General features: G+C 39.5%; 1 long non-coding RNA gene across 1 annotated transcript in view; it reads left to right on the top strand.

Moving 5' to 3' along the window:
* Window positions 1–11,243, top strand: part of LOC121436394 — a 307,599-nt gene extending 296,356 nt beyond the window's left edge. The window contains exon 3 of the long non-coding RNA XR_005972703.1: window positions 11,194–11,243. This is a non-coding gene — a long non-coding RNA (uncharacterized LOC121436394). The remainder of the gene's footprint in view (window positions 1–11,193) is intronic.
* Window positions 11,244–21,159: the final 9,916 nt, after the last annotated feature.

Below are 21,159 nucleotides of genomic sequence, written 5' to 3'. Positions count from 1 at the left end.
GGAAAGCACTTCAAAGTAATTAGCATGAACACGCTCAATTACATTTCTGTACAGCAGGCCAGCACTGCTGCCTGGAAACTCTGAAGTTAGGAATCTCAGGATCCACCATCCCCAGCACAGTCAAATGCTAAGTTACCACCCTCTTCTCTCAGGATGGTCTTTCACAGAATTATTAAGTATTAAAAGGTTAAAGACTAAGAAAACAGAGGCAAGGGAGAGTGGGTGAAACATTCTCCCATCAGGCCGACGGGTGGAAGGGTAGGGTCACTGAATGTAGCCTTATTTCTGCTGGCTATGTTTCTTTCCTACCCGAGCTCCAAAGTAAGCGGACTGTGTAAGCAGGAATGAAATACACAACCCCCTTGTTACTGAGCAGCAAAGCATTCTCCGCTTGTGGTTTTCTTCAAATGAGGCTGCTTGGAATATGTGTTTGAAAACACTGAGCCTCTTTATTAATCAAGCTCTTCACCAGCCCTGCCAGAATAATGTTTCATTGATGTCAAAACTCCCTTAAAAATGGTTTTGGAACCACTTCTTGTACACAGACTTCAACAGAAGAAATATTTTTGGAATTGTAAATAGAATAATTGAGGCAAATATTTGCCCATTTGGAAAGCTCCTTAATGGCTTTAATGTTCAACTGAATTTTAAATATGCAGATCTAGGTTTGGGTGGTAAACTCAAGGAGGTAAGGAAAGAACCCCCAAATTTGGACTTCTCCCAGAGAGATAACTCTCAGAGTGAATTGGACATGGAAAGCCATTTCAAAAAGACAGATTAGTTTCTTGGAAGGAGCAAGCAGTGATTAACAGGAATAATGAATACAAAGGAAGGAGATACCAATCCAAAAGCGGCTCTCCAAGAAGAAACCAAGAAAAAGAGAGTCTCAGAGACGACTTTCTCTGAATGAAGGTCACACTGTCTGGCTACTCAACCTGCAAGGGCGTAGGAATCTGTCCTGATTATATAGATGGTTATATTAGAGTGATGTCATAGAAGTTAAAACATCTGAGCTTTATAGCAAATACTGTGATGCTGATTCCATAAGCTGCATTCTCTTTATAGAAATCTGTTGTTCGTAGGTATCTTCCTATAGAGGGAAGAATGTATTTAGGCAACTTAAAATGTCTTGTATAATCTGTTGAGTATATGTTCACCCAAAGACATTAAAATAATTTTACATAAATATGTGTGAGCCCACATAGCATAAGCCAATCACTGCTAAATACCCTAACTGTAGGAAGATACCTGATTCACAGCTATACTAAAACCCAAAAGAATAGGCAAATTAATAGACAAAGAAGCAGAGTTTAAAACAAAAACACAAATAGCAATAAGCACATTCTCCAAAGAAGCAAAATGAAAAAGATAAAGGATAGAAGACTCTTGGTCCTTACAAAAATGTTCCTTTTATGAGCCTCAGTGGCTACGGATACCGAGCTATATTTTCTGTCTTTGTTTTCCATGTAACATGTCTGTTATTTTTTCACTAATGCCAATAAATTCCATTTCCTTCCATGAAGTAGAGCTACTTTGTGCATGTTTTTAATTTTTTGAAAGCCAATGATCCTTCTTTTTAGACATCAAAGAAATCAAAGGAAAAAAATAACCAATTAGGAGGCCTCTTCCCCAAGGAAGGCATTACTTCCACCCTTGGCATTTCCAAGTTGCCCAGTTATTTACTGAAGATAGAGTCCTCAACCAACCACTCCATGTTTGCTTGTTTATTTGGTATCTGTAGCACGACTAATAAAAGCCCAGAGACAGATATTGGGATTCATGTTGAAGATTAGAAAAGCAAAGCAGTCAAGCCACTAGAGAGTTCTTATATCTAGCAAGGCTCAAAAAAGCAAAGGGGCCATCCTGTCCTCAATGTGACTGCAGACTGCAATGCTCTCCACTAAACCTCAGACTGCAATGAGATCTTGTCTCCTCCTGACTTATATACCTCTCTTGGCCCAGCCACATTACTCCTGTCTCCACCTCCCTAGTGCTGGGTTTAAGAGTGTGTGACTCCCAAGACCTTTATGTGAGTTCTATTTCTCTTTTTAGATAGATTCAGTCTCATGTAGGCAGGGTGAGTCCTAGGACAAAAGGTGTGTGCCACCAATCCCTGGCCTCTAGTGGTTTGGCTTAGCTCTGCACGCTGATCTTCAGCCAAATTTTATTTAATAAAAGACAAATAAAATATCATTATAGGTATCATTGTTGTTCAGGTCTTATTTAGAAAGCCATGTTGATGAGACTCCGTAGATGTAACCTTTCTGACATTTTTTTAAATACAGTTTGTTTATTTATTTATTTATTTATTTATTTATTTTTGGTTTCTCAAGACAGGATTTCTCTGTCTTTTTTTTTTTTGGTTTTTCTTTTTTTTTTCATCAGAATATTATACATATTCTACACTATAGAATACTATTCAGCTTTAAAGAAATGCCACGAAATTTGCAGGTTATTAAACTAGAAAAGATCACACTGAGTGAAATACCCAGACAAATATCACCTGCTCCCTCTTACCTGTGATTCCTAGTTGCAAGTCTTTACATGTGAGTTTATCTATAACACAAAGAACTGCATAAATCAGGAAAGCAGAAGACTGAAGAGTTGGGGTGATATAAGAGCAGCAGCGTGGGGAATGCCAGAGTATAAGTAATTTGAACAGGAAAATAGAAAAATGACAGCTTTAATTAGGGAAAGAGAGGGAGATAAATGTAGAGGAAGGACAGTAAAATAAAAGGATGTATGAAAAAAATCATAAGACATCATATTATTATTTATATACATAAACTAATATATAAAGATTGTGTGTGCATATAGAGTTGAAATGAAATTTTTCTATCTAGACAGACAATGCTCCCCCCAAGAGCCACAAAATATCGAACAAAACCCCAGAACTGAGCCACCTTAAGGTTGGCAAGAGACTTGAACCTAGAGTGGCTCCCAGGAGCCCAAGGCAATGTCCTCAGTTAGTTCCTTGGGCAGCTGAGGATAGGGAACCTGAAATGACCCTATCCTATAGCAATACTGACTAATATCTTGCATATCACCATAGAACCTTCATCTGGTGATGGATGGAGATAGAGACAGAGACCCACACTGGAGCATCGGACTGAGCTCCCAAGGTCCCAATGAGGAGCAGAAGGAGGGAGAAGATGAGCAAGGAAGTCAGGACCACGAGGGGTGCACCCACCCACTGAGACAGTGGGGCTGATCTATTGGGAGCTCACCAAGGCCAGCTGGACTGTGACTGAAAAAGCATGGGATAAAACCGGACTCTCTGAACATGGCGAACAATGAGGGCTGATGAGAAGCCAAGGACAATGGCACAGGGTTTTGATTCTACTTAATGTTCTGGCTTTGTGGGAGCCTAGCCAGTTTGGATGTTCACCTCCCTAGACATGGATGGAGGGGGGAGGACCTTGGACTTTCCACAGGGCAGGGAACCCTGACTGCTCTTTGGGCTGGAGAGGGAGGGGGAGAGGAGTGGGGGAAGGGGAAGAAGGGTGGGAGGAGGGGGAGGGAAATGGGAGGCTGGGAGGAGGCGGAAACTTTTTTTTTCCTTTTCTCAATAAAAAATAAAAAAATAAATAAATAAATAGTTATAAAGTATGTTTTTCTGCTGAACACCCTCATATTTGTTGTACTATAAAATATTTAATTGTATTAAGAAAAATTTTATCTTTATTAATGGAAATTATATTAAGGGAGGGCTTGGGATTTGTCTATTCAAACTATCATTACTCTTCCCACCAAATATCTTACTATTTTGGAATGTAGGCACTGAAAAAATTAAAACTGCAGTCAATTATTGATTCTGTTGCTTCATCCACCAATGTAGGTCATTTCTACTCTTAGAATCATTTCCTTGTCTTCATCAAGATTCTCTGATTTTTGGAAATTCAATTAAGTTACAGAATGCATTAATACTGAACAAATATTTATGATAACATTTATTATCAGTGTTTTTACATTATTATATATTTCATGTACTGGATTGCTTTTGTAAACATATGGCTTAGAAAATGTATTTAAATAAACAACTTTGCTTAAAAAAAAACAACAACAAAAAAAAAACAAAACCAACCAAACAAAAAAAAACCCAGAACTAAGTACAAGAAATTGTCTCTTGAGTTCTTTGTGAAGACTGTCCAAGAGACTCGTAAAACATTATAGGTTATTGCTTTTGCCTTTGGTTGCCTTCCAGAAGTGGAAGGCAAGTCCCTATTGCTAAAGACACCACATACTTTGGACACAGAACCTGGAGGAGCTGAATTGGATCTGCTGTAAATGCCTCCTGCCTGAGAACTAGTTTTCATGATATTAGAAGGAGCTATGCAAGCTTCCAGGGGCAAGAAACAGACAATAGTTCTATTGAGTTATGATACCTAGGAACCATGACAAAGAGTGTGGCATGATAAAGATGTAACAATAGTACACATATCTTGGCTGTAACCAATAACTAACTAACTGGACCTAAGACCTACTCCACAAGAGAGAAAGCATGCCTTGTAGAGGAAACCTAGCCAAATATCCAAGGCTGGTAAAATTACATATCTTTGTGGTGAAGCTACAACCACCACATTACTAAAACAACATGCATAACCCTCAACTACATTTTAAATATTGTCCTCATTCCTACTGATAAGTGTAGGCTTTGCCTTTCATCAAAGAAACTTCTCTTTTCACTATATGGTGGTCATTATTGAAAACCACAGCAAATAGAAATGGAAAGAACAAGAGATTATATGGTGTCCAGTACCAACTAGCACACTTACAACACAACTTGTGTACCCATGGCTTGGGAATCTTTACAGAAGAGGGGATGGGAAGACTATAAGAGCCAGATAAACAACAAGTTTGCATTTATTTCAGGAAAAAACTGAGCAAGCAAAACATAAGCAAGAGAACTCTAGCTCAAGGATTCACCCTGAGCCATATAGCTACTAAATAACAGAAAAAGGCTCTAAACCAAGATTATTAAACTCAAATATTCAATTTAACTTGTGGCTACCCTCAATATTTTCTCTGAGACAGGGTTTCATTTTGTAGCCCTGACTGACCTGAAACTCACACTGTAGATTAAGCTGACCTCAAACTCACAGAGATAAGCCTGCCTCGACCTTCTGAGTGCTGGGATTAAAGGCATGCCTTATTGTTACCTTCAATTTTGTACACATTTTGTCCTTATGAGAGTATGTATGTCTGAAATAGTAAGTCAGAGGTTCATGATGATGAAGACCAATGAGGTGGGAGTAAGTAGAACAAAGTAGTCTCAGGTAATGGGGCTTCTGTAAAGCAGTCCATTGTTAATTACAATACACAGCAGACTGCCCAAATTCTAAAGTGGGCTAGTGATTGTGGAGATCGGATTCAATGCATAGATCAAACCAAGAAAAGATTCCTGTGTATGTGTAATTAATATAGTTGGACAGAGTCAAGCTGCCATGCTAGGTGATGTGCTTCAGTCAGACATTAGCCAGCAGCTGATGGTAAAAATTACTTAGCTCTTTGCGGAGTGAATAAGTAACAATGACTTCATGATTACTTTTTGTATGATATGATAGATGTTGAGTCCACAGAGGAGTCATTGAGCAGAATATAGTATGATTAAACTTAGAAGCCCCCATTTTAGTTCCCTCAGATTCTTCTCATTCCTTTTCTTTCCAACAGTAGATGATAACATTGAGTAGAGAAAGCTGAAAGTTTAGCATGATTGAGTTCAACTAGTATTTGTGGAGTCCCTATTTTCTGTTCACCTAATACCATGCTAAACATAGGTACAAGGATAAGCAGAACCTAGACTTCACCAGGGATGGAAAGTGTATGACAATAGTGCTATACTTGTCCCTTACCACAAATATATTATTAATCAGTCACCATACTAATTCCTGCTGAGTCTGAATCAGGACTCCACTTCAGGATGGGTAGTCATTGTCAGAAGTAGGAGATCATAAGCAACCTTAAATGAGTGTGTGCATCGGCTTTTAAAGTTTTGGTAAGGCAGAGAAACTGAAATCTGTTATAGCTGAAAGTTTCTCTCCTACCTGCCACTTCCTGAATAACCACTCTGATGCTTAATATTAATTACAAACTTTTTGGCGGATGATGCAGGCTTATTATTGGCTAGCTCTTACATTTAAATTAACCAATTTATATTAGTTTATATTTCAACACAAGGCTTGTGGCTTGTTACCTCACATCTGCCTTCTCTGGAAGCTGCTGGCATCTTCATAACTCCACCTTCTTTATCTTCTTTCTTCCTCTATTTCTGCTTGGATTTCCTACCATGCTATATTCTGCACTTCTACAGGTCAAAGCAGCTTTATTCATCTACCAAAAAAAGCAACACATATTCACAACATATAGGAGGACATCACACTTCAAATCTCTCTTTACATGTATTATTCTATCTGGCTCAACTTCAAGAGAATAAAAAAGCAATCTGGACAGTTTGATTGTTAAAAAATGTTTAATTTGTACTGTGCTTTATTGTGATCAGAGAGTAGAATTTCTGTGAATAAAGATGACTTTTGGTGAATATTTCTCCCTGAATGCAAAGTTACCCTCCTCTGAGAACACTTCTTTCACCATGAATAATTAGGTAAAGTTAAAATTCAGAAACACAGTCTAAAGGGAGTGAAACCAGCTAGAACTTCAGTGTACCTACTCTAGGGATCCTAAGAATGTGTTAACCCCTGGCTGCCAGTTCAATTGCAGCCAAAAATCCAAGCAGCTAAGAACTCCTCGGGGAAGGCAGGGTGGTGAATGGGGACCTATCATAATACATACCCCTTCTAGAAAGCAAGACTCCCAAGCAACTTTCTTCTGTTCTGTGGCAAGCGGAGGTAATAGAACTTCTCTCTGTGGACACTAAGAAGGCCTTGCTTGTCCTGTGGTTTTGGCCATTTATATTCAATTTATGCTTTTAATTTTCTGGAGAGAGCCCAGAGAAGCACACTGCCTGATGGAGTGTATGATACTGTTTGGTAAACACAAAATTGAAAAAAAAAGTGCTAGAGTATCTTTGTACACTTTCAGAACAGAATTAAGAGACTTCTTAAGTCCTGGGGAAAAAAAAAAAAAAACGATCCTCCACCTTATCCGCATTAACCGAGTGTACATATGGAAAGCTGAGGAAAGGAGCTACAGTGGGAGGAGACATTGAGGAGACAGGCTATAGTATTAGGCACAGCTGAACTGGACTTAAATGTTGGTCCCACTAGCTTTCCTAGTGGGAACATTATAGCCATGCAAAATCTGGATTTCACAGTGAGAAAAAAATCAAACATAACACTTCTCACTCTGAATCACTTTACCCAAAAGAAGGTTTGAATTGAAACCTTTATTACTGCCAATAAGTAAGTTTACCTAAATAATCTCAAGCACTTTGGAAGGAAAGCAAGGCAACTATTGCTTGGCAGACAAGAAGCAGAGGGACGGTGTCCTAGAGAAACCTCTGCTGCTCTTGAGTTTGCTAACAGATCTCCTCTTCTCTGCCTCTCATCTCTAGAAGAGTCTACCATGCAAATTATAGAAAAAAGGACCTTGAACATGCTGTCTTATTAACATACATTTTTGCTTGTCATTGCCTATGAATGATGTATACACTTAGTGGTTGGAAAGGTTAAAACAAGATATTTAAATCCACTCAAGTTTAGAAAATGTCCATAGAGACCACTGAGCCCTGATGTGGGATTCCTCTTTGTATATTATGGGTTAATAAATAAACTGCCTTGGGCCCATCACAAGGCAGAATAGAGTAGAAATTCCAAGCAGAGGTAGAGGAGAAAGTAGGCAGAGTCAATGAGATGCTATGGAGCTGCTGCTGAAGGACGCAGGGGTCCCAGAACTTTACCAGTAAACCATGAGCTTTGTGGTAAAATATAAAATAATGAAAATGGGTTAATTTAAGATATAAGAGCTAGCTAGCAATATGCTGATGCTATTGGCAAAGTAGTATTTTAAATAATATAGTTTCTGTGTAACCATTTTGGGTCTGGGCAGCTGGAAACCAACTAGCACCCTCAGTCAACAGATTGGCACTCAGGGTAGGGCTGACTAAATTCTTGTAAAACCTGAGAAAGCTTGGAAAGGATTTCTAGACACAAAAGAACAGAGTTAAGCATGGCTTCTTGGTAACTAGCACTTTTTCTCAGATGAGCTCTGTTTGCTAGCAGTGAGCAGGGGCACTGTGGCTCTTTTAAGAGAGATCATCCTGACTCAGAATTAGCAGCAAAACAACTCACACAGTTTTGAAATGGCAGCCTCCTTGTTCATGCTTCCAGCACAAACTCTGGAACTTTCAGGAGACTGAGCAGGGTTTGTGAGCAGCATGTTACTTGTTGCTTAATCAGGTGATATAGACCTGCTATGACCCTGAAGCCAGGCAGCATGCATGGCTCTCAGAGGCAGTAAACATGCCTCTACCATGTTGGACTGGGCAGACCCAACAGACAAGACTGCAGAGGTAGTCCTTATCATGCCTGCTTAGCATTAAAAATAACACTCCTGGTCAGAAAATAATTACAGAAATGCAATGCAATAAAGACAGATTCAGATGAAAATGACCTCTAAATGGGTCAGTGTTGGATAAATGTATGTAGACTTGGAAGAGAGAAGAAAAAGAATATAGACAGTTATAAAAAGAAGTAAATGGTTTTTTTAAAAAAATAAAGCAAAATCTTTAAAGAGACAGAGTTCAGACAATCATAGATTAAAGGAGTAAAGAAAAATAAGCCACATAAAGATGGAAATACACAGTCTGGATTATTTATATTGTGTTTTCTTTCAATTGTTTGACTGTGAATGAACTAAGCACAGAGAGACATTTTATTGTATGGGCTGCTAAGTTAGACCAACATATTTATTTTAAATGTATCTTGACTTCAAAATTTGGGTCTAGGGATATGTTGCTTTGGAAAAGAGGTTCTGATTTTGTTTCCACAGAAATCCTGTGGATTCTTTCTAGGCTAATGTAGTTTAATGGAAGAAGACCCAGCTCCCAAAAGGTCTCTGTGAACCCAAAAAACAGCAAAGAGCAGTTTGGAGAGTACTATACCCAGGTTCCCAAATATTGTTTATGAATGTTTGTTTCTGTTCAATCATCTCAGGTCTGGGCAGTTGGGAATAAAGAAGCAGCCTCAGTCAATACAGACCCTCACATTCCTTGCATCTGTCTTCAGAATTAAATTTAGACAGGATATTTTGATTGAAGTTTTAAGTTCCACATTCAATGAACAGTCATTAAGAGGGAAGAAAAGTTCTCAATCCATTGTGAAACCTGGTAAGAATCGACAATTTCTCCAAATTAAGTCCTTTCATACTGTTTTTATTCTGAGTGGAATCACGCATGGGTTCCCAGGCTGATAATGGGAATTCTGTTTACACAGAGTAAATTAATAAAGTCAGAAACAAATAATATCCCAAAATATCTAGGCATGTCTGTGTAAATATAACTCTAGTTGTTATAAGAGTAGGAACCTGATTATTCTTACTGTCTGTCAAACCTATCTTATATACTTTACTTGCATTGACTAAAGTAATCCCATCAATTTATGGGTCAGTGCATAGTTACTTGGGGTGTCTTAATGAATGAGTATAAATCAATTGGTATAAAATAACAAAAGCATTTTGTTGTTTTGGCAGTTTTCGTGATTAAAATTAGGGTCTTCCATATATTAAACAAACATTCTACCACTCAAATCCATTTACAGCACCATAAATGTATGCTTTCACAGTGGTGGGGTCCTCAAGTAAAAGGAATGACATTATGTCCCATGTCCTTCTAGCAACTCACAGGTATTTGTTCTATGCCTCTCTTCTGGCTTCTCAGAATTTCCTGGAAATTATTGTTGCTTCTTTGTTTGAGACTATGCTCTGACCAGTCTTCATAAGGCCTTTTCCTTTGTGTGTCTCTCAGTTATCTTTGGTTGTGAAATTTAAGAACACTTTAACTTTAGAACGATATCACCAGAAAATTATATTAATTGCATGTGAAATGGTCCCCATTCCAAATACGGTCACATTCTGAGAGTCCATGTGGGCACATTACCAACCAACTACAGTCCTCTAGTCATAGATCTTAGTTTCAGTTAAGTTGCTCAAAGTCACAAAGAGGAAATCAAGCATAGAGCATGAATGTTATTAAACATGTGAATTATGAGAGACTTTCTTTTACTGCTCTGTTGTAAATTCCTTTTCTTTCTCTGTTTGGAGAATTGGTGACTATATTAGTCAGCTTCCAGTAGCTATAACAAATACCTAAGATATTCACCCTATACAAAGCAAAGGTTTACTTAGGTTCACACTTCCACAAGTTTCAGTCTATAGTTGGTCAGTGATATTGGTGTTAAGCTCATGTAGATTGTATTGCATCTCCTCAGAGTACATGTGGCAGAGAAGAGTCACAAGTCTACTGGCCATGAAGTGAAAGAGGAAGAACTCAGACTATATTTTCTCCTCTGAGGCCATGCATTCCAATGAATGGAAACCTATCAGTAATCTCTATCTCCTAATGGCTCTAGCACCCCCACACCATCCTGGAGAGGAAACCTTTGAGGCTTGCTTAACTCACAATCTACAGTCCATGATTCACATGCATCCCAGGACAGCTGTGAATGTGGTGAAATACTTCCGTAGACTGCATTATCATGTCAGTCAAAAGGCTAAGTACTCCTACTTCCTCAAGAGCCTTTGAAGGTTTGGTTTTCAAGTTTCTGTAGCATAATGAGTAAATATACATGAGAATCGATGTATGTAGTGAAAAGTTTAGGTGGTCAGAGATGTCTCTGATCCCCTACCACACATTCCTTTAGTTAGATGGACTGAGTGCACATCTTATATAAGCTATGCAGTTACTAGTTCACAACTTTAGTATGCTCTGGTTGATGACATTTCAGGGACTGAAACCACAATGGCTAGAGGAACACCCCTTTCTTTCATTGCCCTTCAATGGACATTGATCAGATGGGGAAGGGAGCAAAAGCTCTACATTTTTACCTCAAGACAGGATTGATACCAGCCTTTTCCTGACGTCACATTACTGCTTACCTTGGCAATGGGTCTGCTTGGACTTCAGAATCAGAAACAATTAGGTATTTACTGAACAAGATCCACTCTTTCCCTTTAGCTGTATTTGTTTGTTTGTTTTTGTTTACTTTTTGGGTGATTTCTTTTCTCCCTTTTTTCCCATAGAACCTTCATCTGGCGATGGATGGAGATAGAGACAGAGACCTACACTGGAGCACAGGACTGAGCTCCCAAGGTCCCAATGAGGAGCAGAAGGAGGGAGAACATGAGCAAAGAAGTCGGGACCACGAGGGATGCACCCACCCACTGAGACAGTGGAGCTGATCTATTGGGAGCTCACCAAGGCCAGCTGGACTGTGACTGAAAAAGCATGGGATAAACAGGACTCTCTGAATATGACAGACAATGAGGGCTGCTGAGAAGCCAAGGACAATGGCACTGGGTCTTGATCCTACTTCATGTTCTGGCTTTGTGGGAGCCTAGCCAGTTTGGATGTTCACCTTCCTAGACCAGGATGGAGGGGGGAGGGCTTTGGACTTTCCACAGGGCAGGGAACCCTGACTGCTCTTCAGACTGGAGAGGGAGGGGGAGAGGAGTGGAGGGACAGGGAGAGGAGTGGGGGGACGGGGAGAGGAGTGGGGGGAGGGGCAGAGGAGGGGGAGGAGGGGGAGGGAAATGGGAGGCTGTGAGGAGGCTGAAATTTTTTTCTTCAATAAAAAATAATAAAAAAATAAAAAAAATATTTTGCAGCATCCTACATTATCTAGACCTCAAGATGCAGCCACCTCGAGGTAGTCATCTACACAGGTGGCAAAAGGAACTCAGAGGTAATAGACATGGAAGCTTCTGTGGGGAAGTGAATGCACACCTGAAGAACGAGGAGAAAATGCAAGGGTCACAGGTCACAGAGTGAATTTTACTGTGTGTGACATCCTTGCTGAAATCTTATCCCACAGGGCCATCAGGTGAACAATTAGGGAAAGTGGCTGAAATTGCTTCCATGTTTTTTTTTTCTCCTCCTAAAAATATTTATGCTGAGAGTGCTGGACACTAGATGTGCCTGCACGTGTGTGTATGTATGTGCATGGAGGAGTGTATGTAAACATATGTGGAGGGGTACAATTGTCCATTTATTTGTTTGTCTACCTGCCCATATTTGTGCATATCTTATACTAGCATCTCTGCCTTCTTTCAGACCTTGCTTCATCGTTGTTTTTAATGATGCCTAGCACTCTCCTTACTGTTCCTGTAACTATGATTCTGCACATATTAAGAATGTAATTGTGACTCTGTTTAACAGGTGTTTATTACTTAATAGGAGACACAGAATAAGTACCCTTTACTTATAATTTATCCATTTATCTTCTTTATTAAAAATACCTCTCATTCCTAAAGGACACCTCTATTCATGGGGCCTTCCCTATTCTTTCTGGCAAGTGAGTCAGCGCCATGCATCCTAACATCCTGTAGAGATATCCTCGTGGATGCCACTATTGTACGCTACATCTGTCTCCACAGCTATGGGGTCCTTTAAAATAAGGACAGTGGTATGGATTTCTCATCAGACAGGGATTAAATGTTACCTGAAACATTATGACAACATGCACAAGGCCTAAACAATGTGAATTTCAGTGTGGAGCAGGGGAGGTGGTCATGAAGAGCAATTGATATTTGATAACTACTGAGAGAAGATGAGATCAGATTTTGTTAATGATGTGACCCCTAGTTGGGTCTACCATACTCCCAGGCAGGTCCCATATTCAATAATAGATTTGTATTTTATGAGCTTAAACAGAAAAGAATATGGAGTTGGGTGGGTGTGGAGGTGGTGTAAGTCTAAGAGGAGGTGGGGGAAGGGAATGAATATGATCAGAATACAATCCATGAAATTCTCACACAACTAATAGGGGTATAAAATATAATAAAATTATGAAAAGTGAAGAAGTAAAAACATGGAATATTAATATTGACCTTTTAAAATATAGAATTCTTACCTACTTGGTAGATTAAATGAGTGACCTGAATTTTTCACCCTTTCATTCCATGGTCTCATAAGTATTTCACTCAGCAGTGGCATTTGACCAGATATGAGCAGGTGTCAGTATTAAGCCCAGGCTTTAAAATATGTCACAATTCTTTGTTGTTCTTTGCTTTTTGCCATCACTCTGGGTAACTTCCTACAGCCTATGTGAACTGTAGAACCACACTTACACCAAGGCTCAAATAAATCCCAGTACAGCAACAGAAATGTCCTATAGACCTGTAGAAATGGAATCATGAAGGATTTTTAAGGCATTGAGTTTTAGAGTGATTTGTTAGATAGAATTTTGATGACAATAACTGATATTTCAACCATACTTAGTTTTGAGAAAACTTAAATCAGACAATTCATGACAAATGCTCACCACAGACCCAAGAATATAATACAAAGTCTTTAATGGAATCTAAATTCAGTGAACCTGTCTAGGCTGAGGTTGGTGCTTTTTCTGACATTTTCTGGAAGTATTTGGCAGGAAGTATAGCAAGATGCTGGACTTTACATGAAGAGGCCTCAGAAGATTCAATTTTAGGAAGAAAAAGAAGACATAGTGTGGTAACACACCAACAGAGAGGGGCAATCGATATACCCACTCCTGCTATGGCAGTGTTTTGCAAGCTTTCCTACAGCATCTGTCTCCTTACTTATGTCTACTACTATGTCCTTGTCTATATTTCTGAATCAGATCTGATTGCATGCATCACTAATCTTTCTCACTCTTTTTTCTCATTCCATATCTACATAGGCACACTCTAATTATTTCTCACATCACTTCACCATATTCATTCAGCATTTTTGTTATGCCATCTCTATTTAATTTGCATTGAAGACCATACTATGCATGTTTCTATCTCAGTACCTCCAGCATGTCCATGCTCTGTGTTACAGACTTCATCATTGAGGCCAAATATCTGAATCAACAATTTGATTCAGAAACTTATCATAGCTCAAGTTTCACAGGTTTGAGTAGATAGTCATGTTCTTTGGATGTGGGCCCATGGTGAGGCAGTGAAACAGAGCAGCAGGAATAGATGTCAGAGGCTACTAGCTTCCTAGGGGGCAGGACTTCTCTTTCCTCTCAGTTTATGTCTTGTGGGCCCCCAGCCTACAGAGATAGATCTCCTTCCACCCCTTAGGAGACTAAGCTAATAAAGTTGCCAGTTAAGATAAACTGTGACAGGCAGTCTCCAGACAGAAGGTCTAGAAACTTTCTTGCCACTGCTTCTGATCTCCATGCATTTTTTTCTGTCATTAATTCTTTCTTTTTAATCCAACGTGTTCTTTTCTTTTAGAATCAGCAGAAATATAACTGCTGTTTCCAATGTTATGCTGTCAGATTCAGGGTGCCGGCGCTGGGATTCTAGCTCACATCTTGATTGCTGTTGTCATCATCTCTGGTTCATGAGATGACAGAATGCTTTTACTTGTTTTGGGTTTATCATGCCCATCCTGGGTTAGTTCAAACAGAGCATAAGGCTGAAATAATCTTTTTCTTGCCCCGCTGCAATGCCTTTAGGAAAGATGTGAGGAGTGATAGTGAGGTTGAGCAGGAAGGAAAGTACTCCAGGGGTGCTGCTATGAGTTTGCAGACAGACACCCCAGATGTGAGAAGATTAATTCCTCTAGGAAAGAGGATAGCAGAATACTAAGTGTCTCTCAGGTGCCCAGTGTGTTCTCTCATCAAGAAAGAAAAGAATCTTTTTTTATGGTGTGGAGAAAAAAAAAATGTTTCTTTATGGTGTGACTTTGGGTGGATTAATTGGGCAGGGAATGCAGAAAAACAAACCACTTAAGCCTGCTTTCTGAGAGCCCTGTTTTCCACGAGGGCAGCACTGGCTGTGATTTCAGTTTTGTCACCTGTGTGATCCTTCACCAAAACAAAGGTGATGACATCCCAGTCTCACCAAGGGTGATTGGCTTCTCACCTTCCAGGTGTGAAGAAGAAAGGGCTGGGGTGGGGGCAGTTAACACAGGAATGTCTTTGCTCGCTGGTCTTCCCTCACTGACTGTAACTGCACGGGGCAGTCAGGAACTCTGCCCCACTTGAGTGGACGGACCCACATGGGGGAAAGGGCGACATTGAATGCAGCTGGCCATCATTTGAGTTCTAATAACAGAAGAGGTGCAGACAAAATAAGCTGTTGGGGTAAACTGCCAGGTGGATTAGCTGTGTCTAACTGGATGTTGAAGTCAGGGGTCAAAGGATACGCTGATTGGTGAAAACTTTTGATGCTTGAATTTTGCTGTAGCGATTAGTGCCAATTAGAATGACACCAGAGAAGAGGCTGGGAAGCTGGAGGCCCTTGGGTACATGTCAGGAGAAGGATTTTGACAGTCGAGGTGCAAGAAAAATGGGTGATTAGGAAGCATAATTTGCTCAATTACTTGTGATTTGGCAGAAGTTGGTTTTTAGTATTGTTTTTGTAACCTGAAAATAGGGGCTTTTTAAGCCTTTGAAATGAGGGTAAGGTGTGGAGGAATAATTTAACTCAGGGCAGACTTTAAAAACTGTCATGCTTGATTGACTTCACCGTAGGTTCAGGCTGCCATGATATCTCAGAGATGGACACCAAGAGAAAGGGAAACTGTCAAACATTGGTGGTAAGCCAGGATCGTTAGATTCCACCACTAGTCACATTAGGGTCCCTTTCCTGAACGACCACGGAAACAGGGCAGAAACTGGCAGACTAGGTGACTCCCTGCTTGGGGAGGTGATGATGCACTGTCCAACTGTCTTATGGCCTTCTGTGCAAAATATGGTCATCTGGTCGACTCTTAGAGTTCAAAATCTACACATTGAATATCAGCACCGTAAAACCACAGCAGTAGGTGAGGAAATCGTATGATAATACAGTACTTCCCATGTACCTCGCAGAGAGCTACACAATTGGCACCTATGTTAACTAATTTACCCTTTTCACCATGAAGTATTTTGGTTTCCATAACCTACTGTTTTGCAGGTGAGAAAACTCTCTGTAGTGTGCTGAGTTTTAACACAGGCACAGGGCTAGGAGGGTGGTGGTATAGACATGGGCTGATCCTAGTCTTTCTCAGGAGATACTTCCCTCACTGAGAGTAGGTGTTGGCCAATAAACCATGGCTTAATTCAGGAACAAACCTTCATTAACTTGACCAAAAGGTTAGGCAGTCCACATTGAGACCAAGGCACAGGTGTTTGTATGGTTGTTATCCAAAATAAGAGACTTTTTGTTTTAAATAGCTGGGTTATTAGAACCGTTCATAATCACTTTCTCCTAGGTTTGGCCAATATAGTCTTAGGACCACATTAGCCAATCATTTCCTATTTGGTTAAAATTTTTGTGATGAATGCAGTAGAGTCTTGCAAAGGTAACATGTGATGCTTCAGTCACATTTGGTTTTTCAAAAACATTCATTTTTTTGAAAACTTACACAACCCATTCAGTTTTCTTGATATTTCCTATTGGGCAGGTATTTTTCCATCTGTCAGTGTCCAAACATCCAGGGTCCCTTGAATTTTTCAAAGATGAGTGTTTTCCTGTGGAGATAGGAACAGAACCCTGCCCCTATTCTTTTCTTGCCACCTGTATGAATATCATCATTGTGGATGAGTTGTCATTTCTCCTTTCCAAGAGGTTTCTCCTCTTCAAATCGAAACTTTATTAATTTTGATGGTATCCACAATTTTTCTTCTCCTGTGGAAACAAGAGCAAAACCCCTTCCCCAACGTAGTACATCTCCTGGCTTCCATTGAGAGGTCAGCACAACTTTGAAATAAATCGGTTGATTTAGTTCAGCAGACTTTTCCATTATCCAATGTCTTTCTGCTGCTGTCGTTCCTTTCTCATTAGCGTTAAGAAAATTCAAGGTTAATAAAGCATTATGTAATCTATTTCTGGGGGTATTTTCGGTCCCTTTCTGTTTGTTTAGCATATCCTTTATAGTACGATTTGATCTTTCTATAACTGCCTGACCTGTAGGATTATTTGGTATATCTGTAATGTGTTTTATATTATAATAATCAAAAAAGCGTTTCATTTTCTTAGATACATATGCTGGACCATTATCTGTCTTTATTTGTGCAGGTATACCCATGATGGCCATAACTTCCAATAAATGTGTGTTTACTGAATCAGCCTTTCCTGAACTCAGGGCAGTAGCCCATTGAAAACCTGATGGTGTCTATGGTATGGTGTACATATTTTAATTTACCAAATTCCATAAAGTGGAACACATCCATCTGCCAGATTTCATTTCTCTTAGTACCCTTTGGGTTACTCCCTGCAGGCAACGGTGTTTGATTATAGAAAGAACAAGTAGGACATCTCTTTATAATGTCCTTAGCTTGTTGCCAAGTAATGGAAAATTCTTTCTTTAGGCCTTTACTATTGACATGATGCTTCTTATGAAATTCTGAGGCCTGAAACACACTTCCAATCAATAATTGATCAATCTCAGCATTGCCTTGGGCTAGAGGACCAGGCAGACCTGTATGGGACCGGATGTGTGTTATGTACATCAGACAAAGCCTGTTCCTGATTATGTCTTGTACCTGGATAAAGAATGAAGTCAACTCTGTGTCATCTGGTATAAATTCAGCAGTTTCAATATGCAAGATAACTCTTTCTGCATATTGTGAATCTGTAACTATATTAAGAGGTTCTTTAAAATCCCTTAGCACCATAAGAATGGCATATAATTCTGCCTTCTGGACAGAATTATAAGGGCTTTGTTCCACCTTACTCAATTCATCTGACTTGTAACCTGCTTTCCCTGATTTATTTGCATCAGTATAGAACGTACGGGCTCCAGTTATTGGAGCATCACGTACAATTCTAGGAAGCATCCAAGAAGTTCTTTTTATGAGGTTAAGTCTACCACTTTTGGGATAGTTGCTATTAATTTCTCCCAAAAAATTAGCACAAGCTCTTTGCCACGGTTCATTGTCTTCCCATAACTTTTTTATTTCTTCAGTAGTAAAAGGCACTATAATTTCTGCTGGGTCTATACCTGCTAGTTGACGAAGTCACAGCTTACCTTTTATAATTAATTCAGAGACTTTTTCCACATAAGTTTTTAATTTTTTACTTGGTTTATTAGGTATAAATATCCACTCTAAAATAATACCTTCCCTCTGCATTAGAATCCCCGTAGGAGAAATTCTGGAAGGCAATATGACTAGGATGCAGCTAAGATTTAGGTTCACCCTATCTACATGTGCCTCCTGTAATTTTTCCTCAATCATTGTCAGTTCCTTTTCTGCTTCAGCTGTCAGTTTTCTTGGACTATTCAAACTTTATCACTATCTAAGGTTTTGTTTAAATGAACTATTAGATCAGGTGTTATCCCAACAGCTGGCCGTAGACTGGAAATGTCTCCTAACAATCTTTGGAAGTCATTAAGAGTCTTTAACCGGTCTCTCCTAATTTGTACCTTTTGCGTTTTAATTTTCTCTAACCCTATTCTGTAACCTAGGTAATTAATAGAATATCCTCTTTGAATCTTTTCAGGGGCAATTTGTAATCCCCACCTAGGCAAGACTTTCTTTACTTCTTCAAACATCCTTTCTAAAGTATCTTTATTTGAATCAGATAACAAGATGTCATCCATGTAATGATAAATTATGGACTTGGGGAATTGTTTACGAATTATTTCCAATGGCTTACTTACAAAATATTGGCACAATGTAGGACTATTGAACATACCCTGTGGGAGGACAGTCCATTGATATCTCCTATTAGGCTGAGAATTATAAATAGGCACTATGAAGGCAAATTTTTCTCTATCCTTTTCTTGTAACGGTATAGTGAAAAAACAATCTTTCAAATCAATAACTATAAGAGGCCATCCTTTTGGTAACAGAGAAGGGAAAGGAATTCCAGATTGTAGTGGGCCCATAGGTTGAATTACTTTGTTGACAGCTCTTGATCTGTCACCATTCTCCATTTACCAGATTTCTTTTTTACAACAAACACAGGAGAATTCCAAGGGCTGGTTGATTCTTCAATATGGTGAGCATCTAGTTGCTCTTGCACCAGCTGTTCCAATGCCTGTAGTTTATCTTCAGCTAGAGGCCACTGTTTGATCCACATTGGCTTCTCAGTTAGCCATTTAAAAGGTAGGGCTGTTGGTACCTCTAAAGGTTTGGTATTTGCTGTATGTTCTTGTACAGCCTGAATGGCTGGTGACCTTTTTCCATAATACCTCATCATATCCTTCCCAGAATTATGAGTTCCTGGAAATACAGGAATGTTAATCTGGGTGTCCCATTGCTGTAGCTGGTCACGGCCCCATAAATTTATGGCAATATTGCCTATATATGGCCTTAGTCTTCCTATTTGCCCTTCGGGCCCTATGCATTCAACCCATCTTGTGCTTTGTTTTACACGAGATAGGGTTCCAATTCCCAGGAACTGAACATCTACCTCTTAAAGAGGCCAATTTGGATGCCAAGATTCTGGGGTAATGATACTTACATCCGCACCTGTGTCTAATAAGCCTTCAATAAAAGTGCCATTTATACAGACTCTTAGCTTTGGTCTTTGATCATTAATAGAAGTCTGCCAAAATATACGTTTACTCTGTCCTACTGGATTTTTTGACTCATCCTCCACACGTAATTCATCATTTAGACCAGTATTACTTTTTACAGCAGAAATTGGAGCTTTTAATTTTCTTGGTGAGGCACGTTCTCCACTGTGACTGGGAATGACTGGGCCACTGTTGGCTTGGGGGCCTGCGAGAGGCCCCCCAAGGAGTTTCCCGATGATATCGGATTACCCTGTCTGTCTGTTGTTGACCTACATTCGTTGGACCAATGCCGGCTTTACCGCATCTCCTACATATACCTGAAGGCCGAGGTCTCCTATTTTTGTCATTCCCAGAAGAGATATTATTCCTAGAAATTCTTTGCCTGCAATCCCTTTGCAAATGTCCTAATTTACCACAATTAAAACACCTGGCAGTTTGATGTCTCCTCATTGCTTTGGAAATTGCTTCTCCTACCCAAGATTCATCATTATAGCTAAACGTCTCAACATTCATCGTATGCTGAATCCATTCATCCATAGGTGCTGATCTAGACTTTAAAGGCCCAAGTATCTTTTTGCATTCTATGTTTGCATTCTCAAAAGCTAGAGATTCAAGAAGTATTCGTCTAGCTTCTGGATCTGTTACCCCTATGTCCAGAGCCTTAATTAATCTTTGCAAAAAGTCAATAAAGGGTTCTCTCTGTCCCTGCCTAATTCTGGTATATGATTCAACCCTTTTTTCTGGATCTTGTATCCTATTCCAAGCATTTAAAGCTGCTTGGTGACATAGACACAGTACTTCATCGTCATAAAGAGCTTGGACCTGTGGATCAGCATATTCTCCTGCACCAAGAATTTGATCTTGGGAAACCTCAACACCTTTTGCTCTTCCTTGCTGTTCCATATGTTTGGATTCTTCTCTGAAATAAATTCCAAACATCAAGGAATGTCCATTATCTAAAACTGCAGACACTAACTGATGGAAATCATGGGGGGTAGCTCTAGCATTAGAAGCCCAAGTCCTTATCATTTCCTTTACATATGCATTGTGCAAGCCAAAATTAACAACAGCTTGCTTAATTTCTTTCAGATCATTCATTGCTATTGGCGTCCATCTAGCATCTCTGACTCCCTTTGAGCCTTTAAAAGTTGATGCTTTGTCAGAATTAAGTATAGGGTATATTGCTAGAACCCTTGGTAAGCCAGTTCTAATAGCTGGTGGAGGCATTGTATCCTGTCCTTGTGCCTCCTTACTCTCTTCACCAACTGCAATAATTTCTCCAGTCTTTTCAAATCTTTTTATCATTGTCTCTCTTAAATCCTGAATCTCCTGACCTGTATATATTTCCAATGATTTCACTGAGGCATCAATTTTTTGGTCCCCATTCTACACCTGTGATTCCAAAGCTTTAATTATTTCCTTCAAAGATAACATGTCCTCCTTAAACTTTTCTTGTATATCATGTAAATTCCCATCTTGGAGGTACATTCTGTCTGTTACCTTATCAAAACTTTGTGATAAAGTCTGAACGTCAAATTCAACAGCCTGAACCCTTTCAGGTAACTTTCTAATACCCTTGGATA

Source organism: Microtus oregoni, unplaced genomic scaffold (assembly GCF_018167655.1).
Source record: "Microtus oregoni isolate MIOR12 unplaced genomic scaffold, Mior012 000049F_ref0000343, whole genome shotgun sequence".
NCBI classification, from domain to species: Eukaryota; Metazoa; Chordata; class Mammalia; order Rodentia; family Cricetidae; genus Microtus; species Microtus oregoni.
Note: the sequence above shows the minus strand (reverse complement) of the source record. Positions and strands in the feature narration are given on the sequence as shown.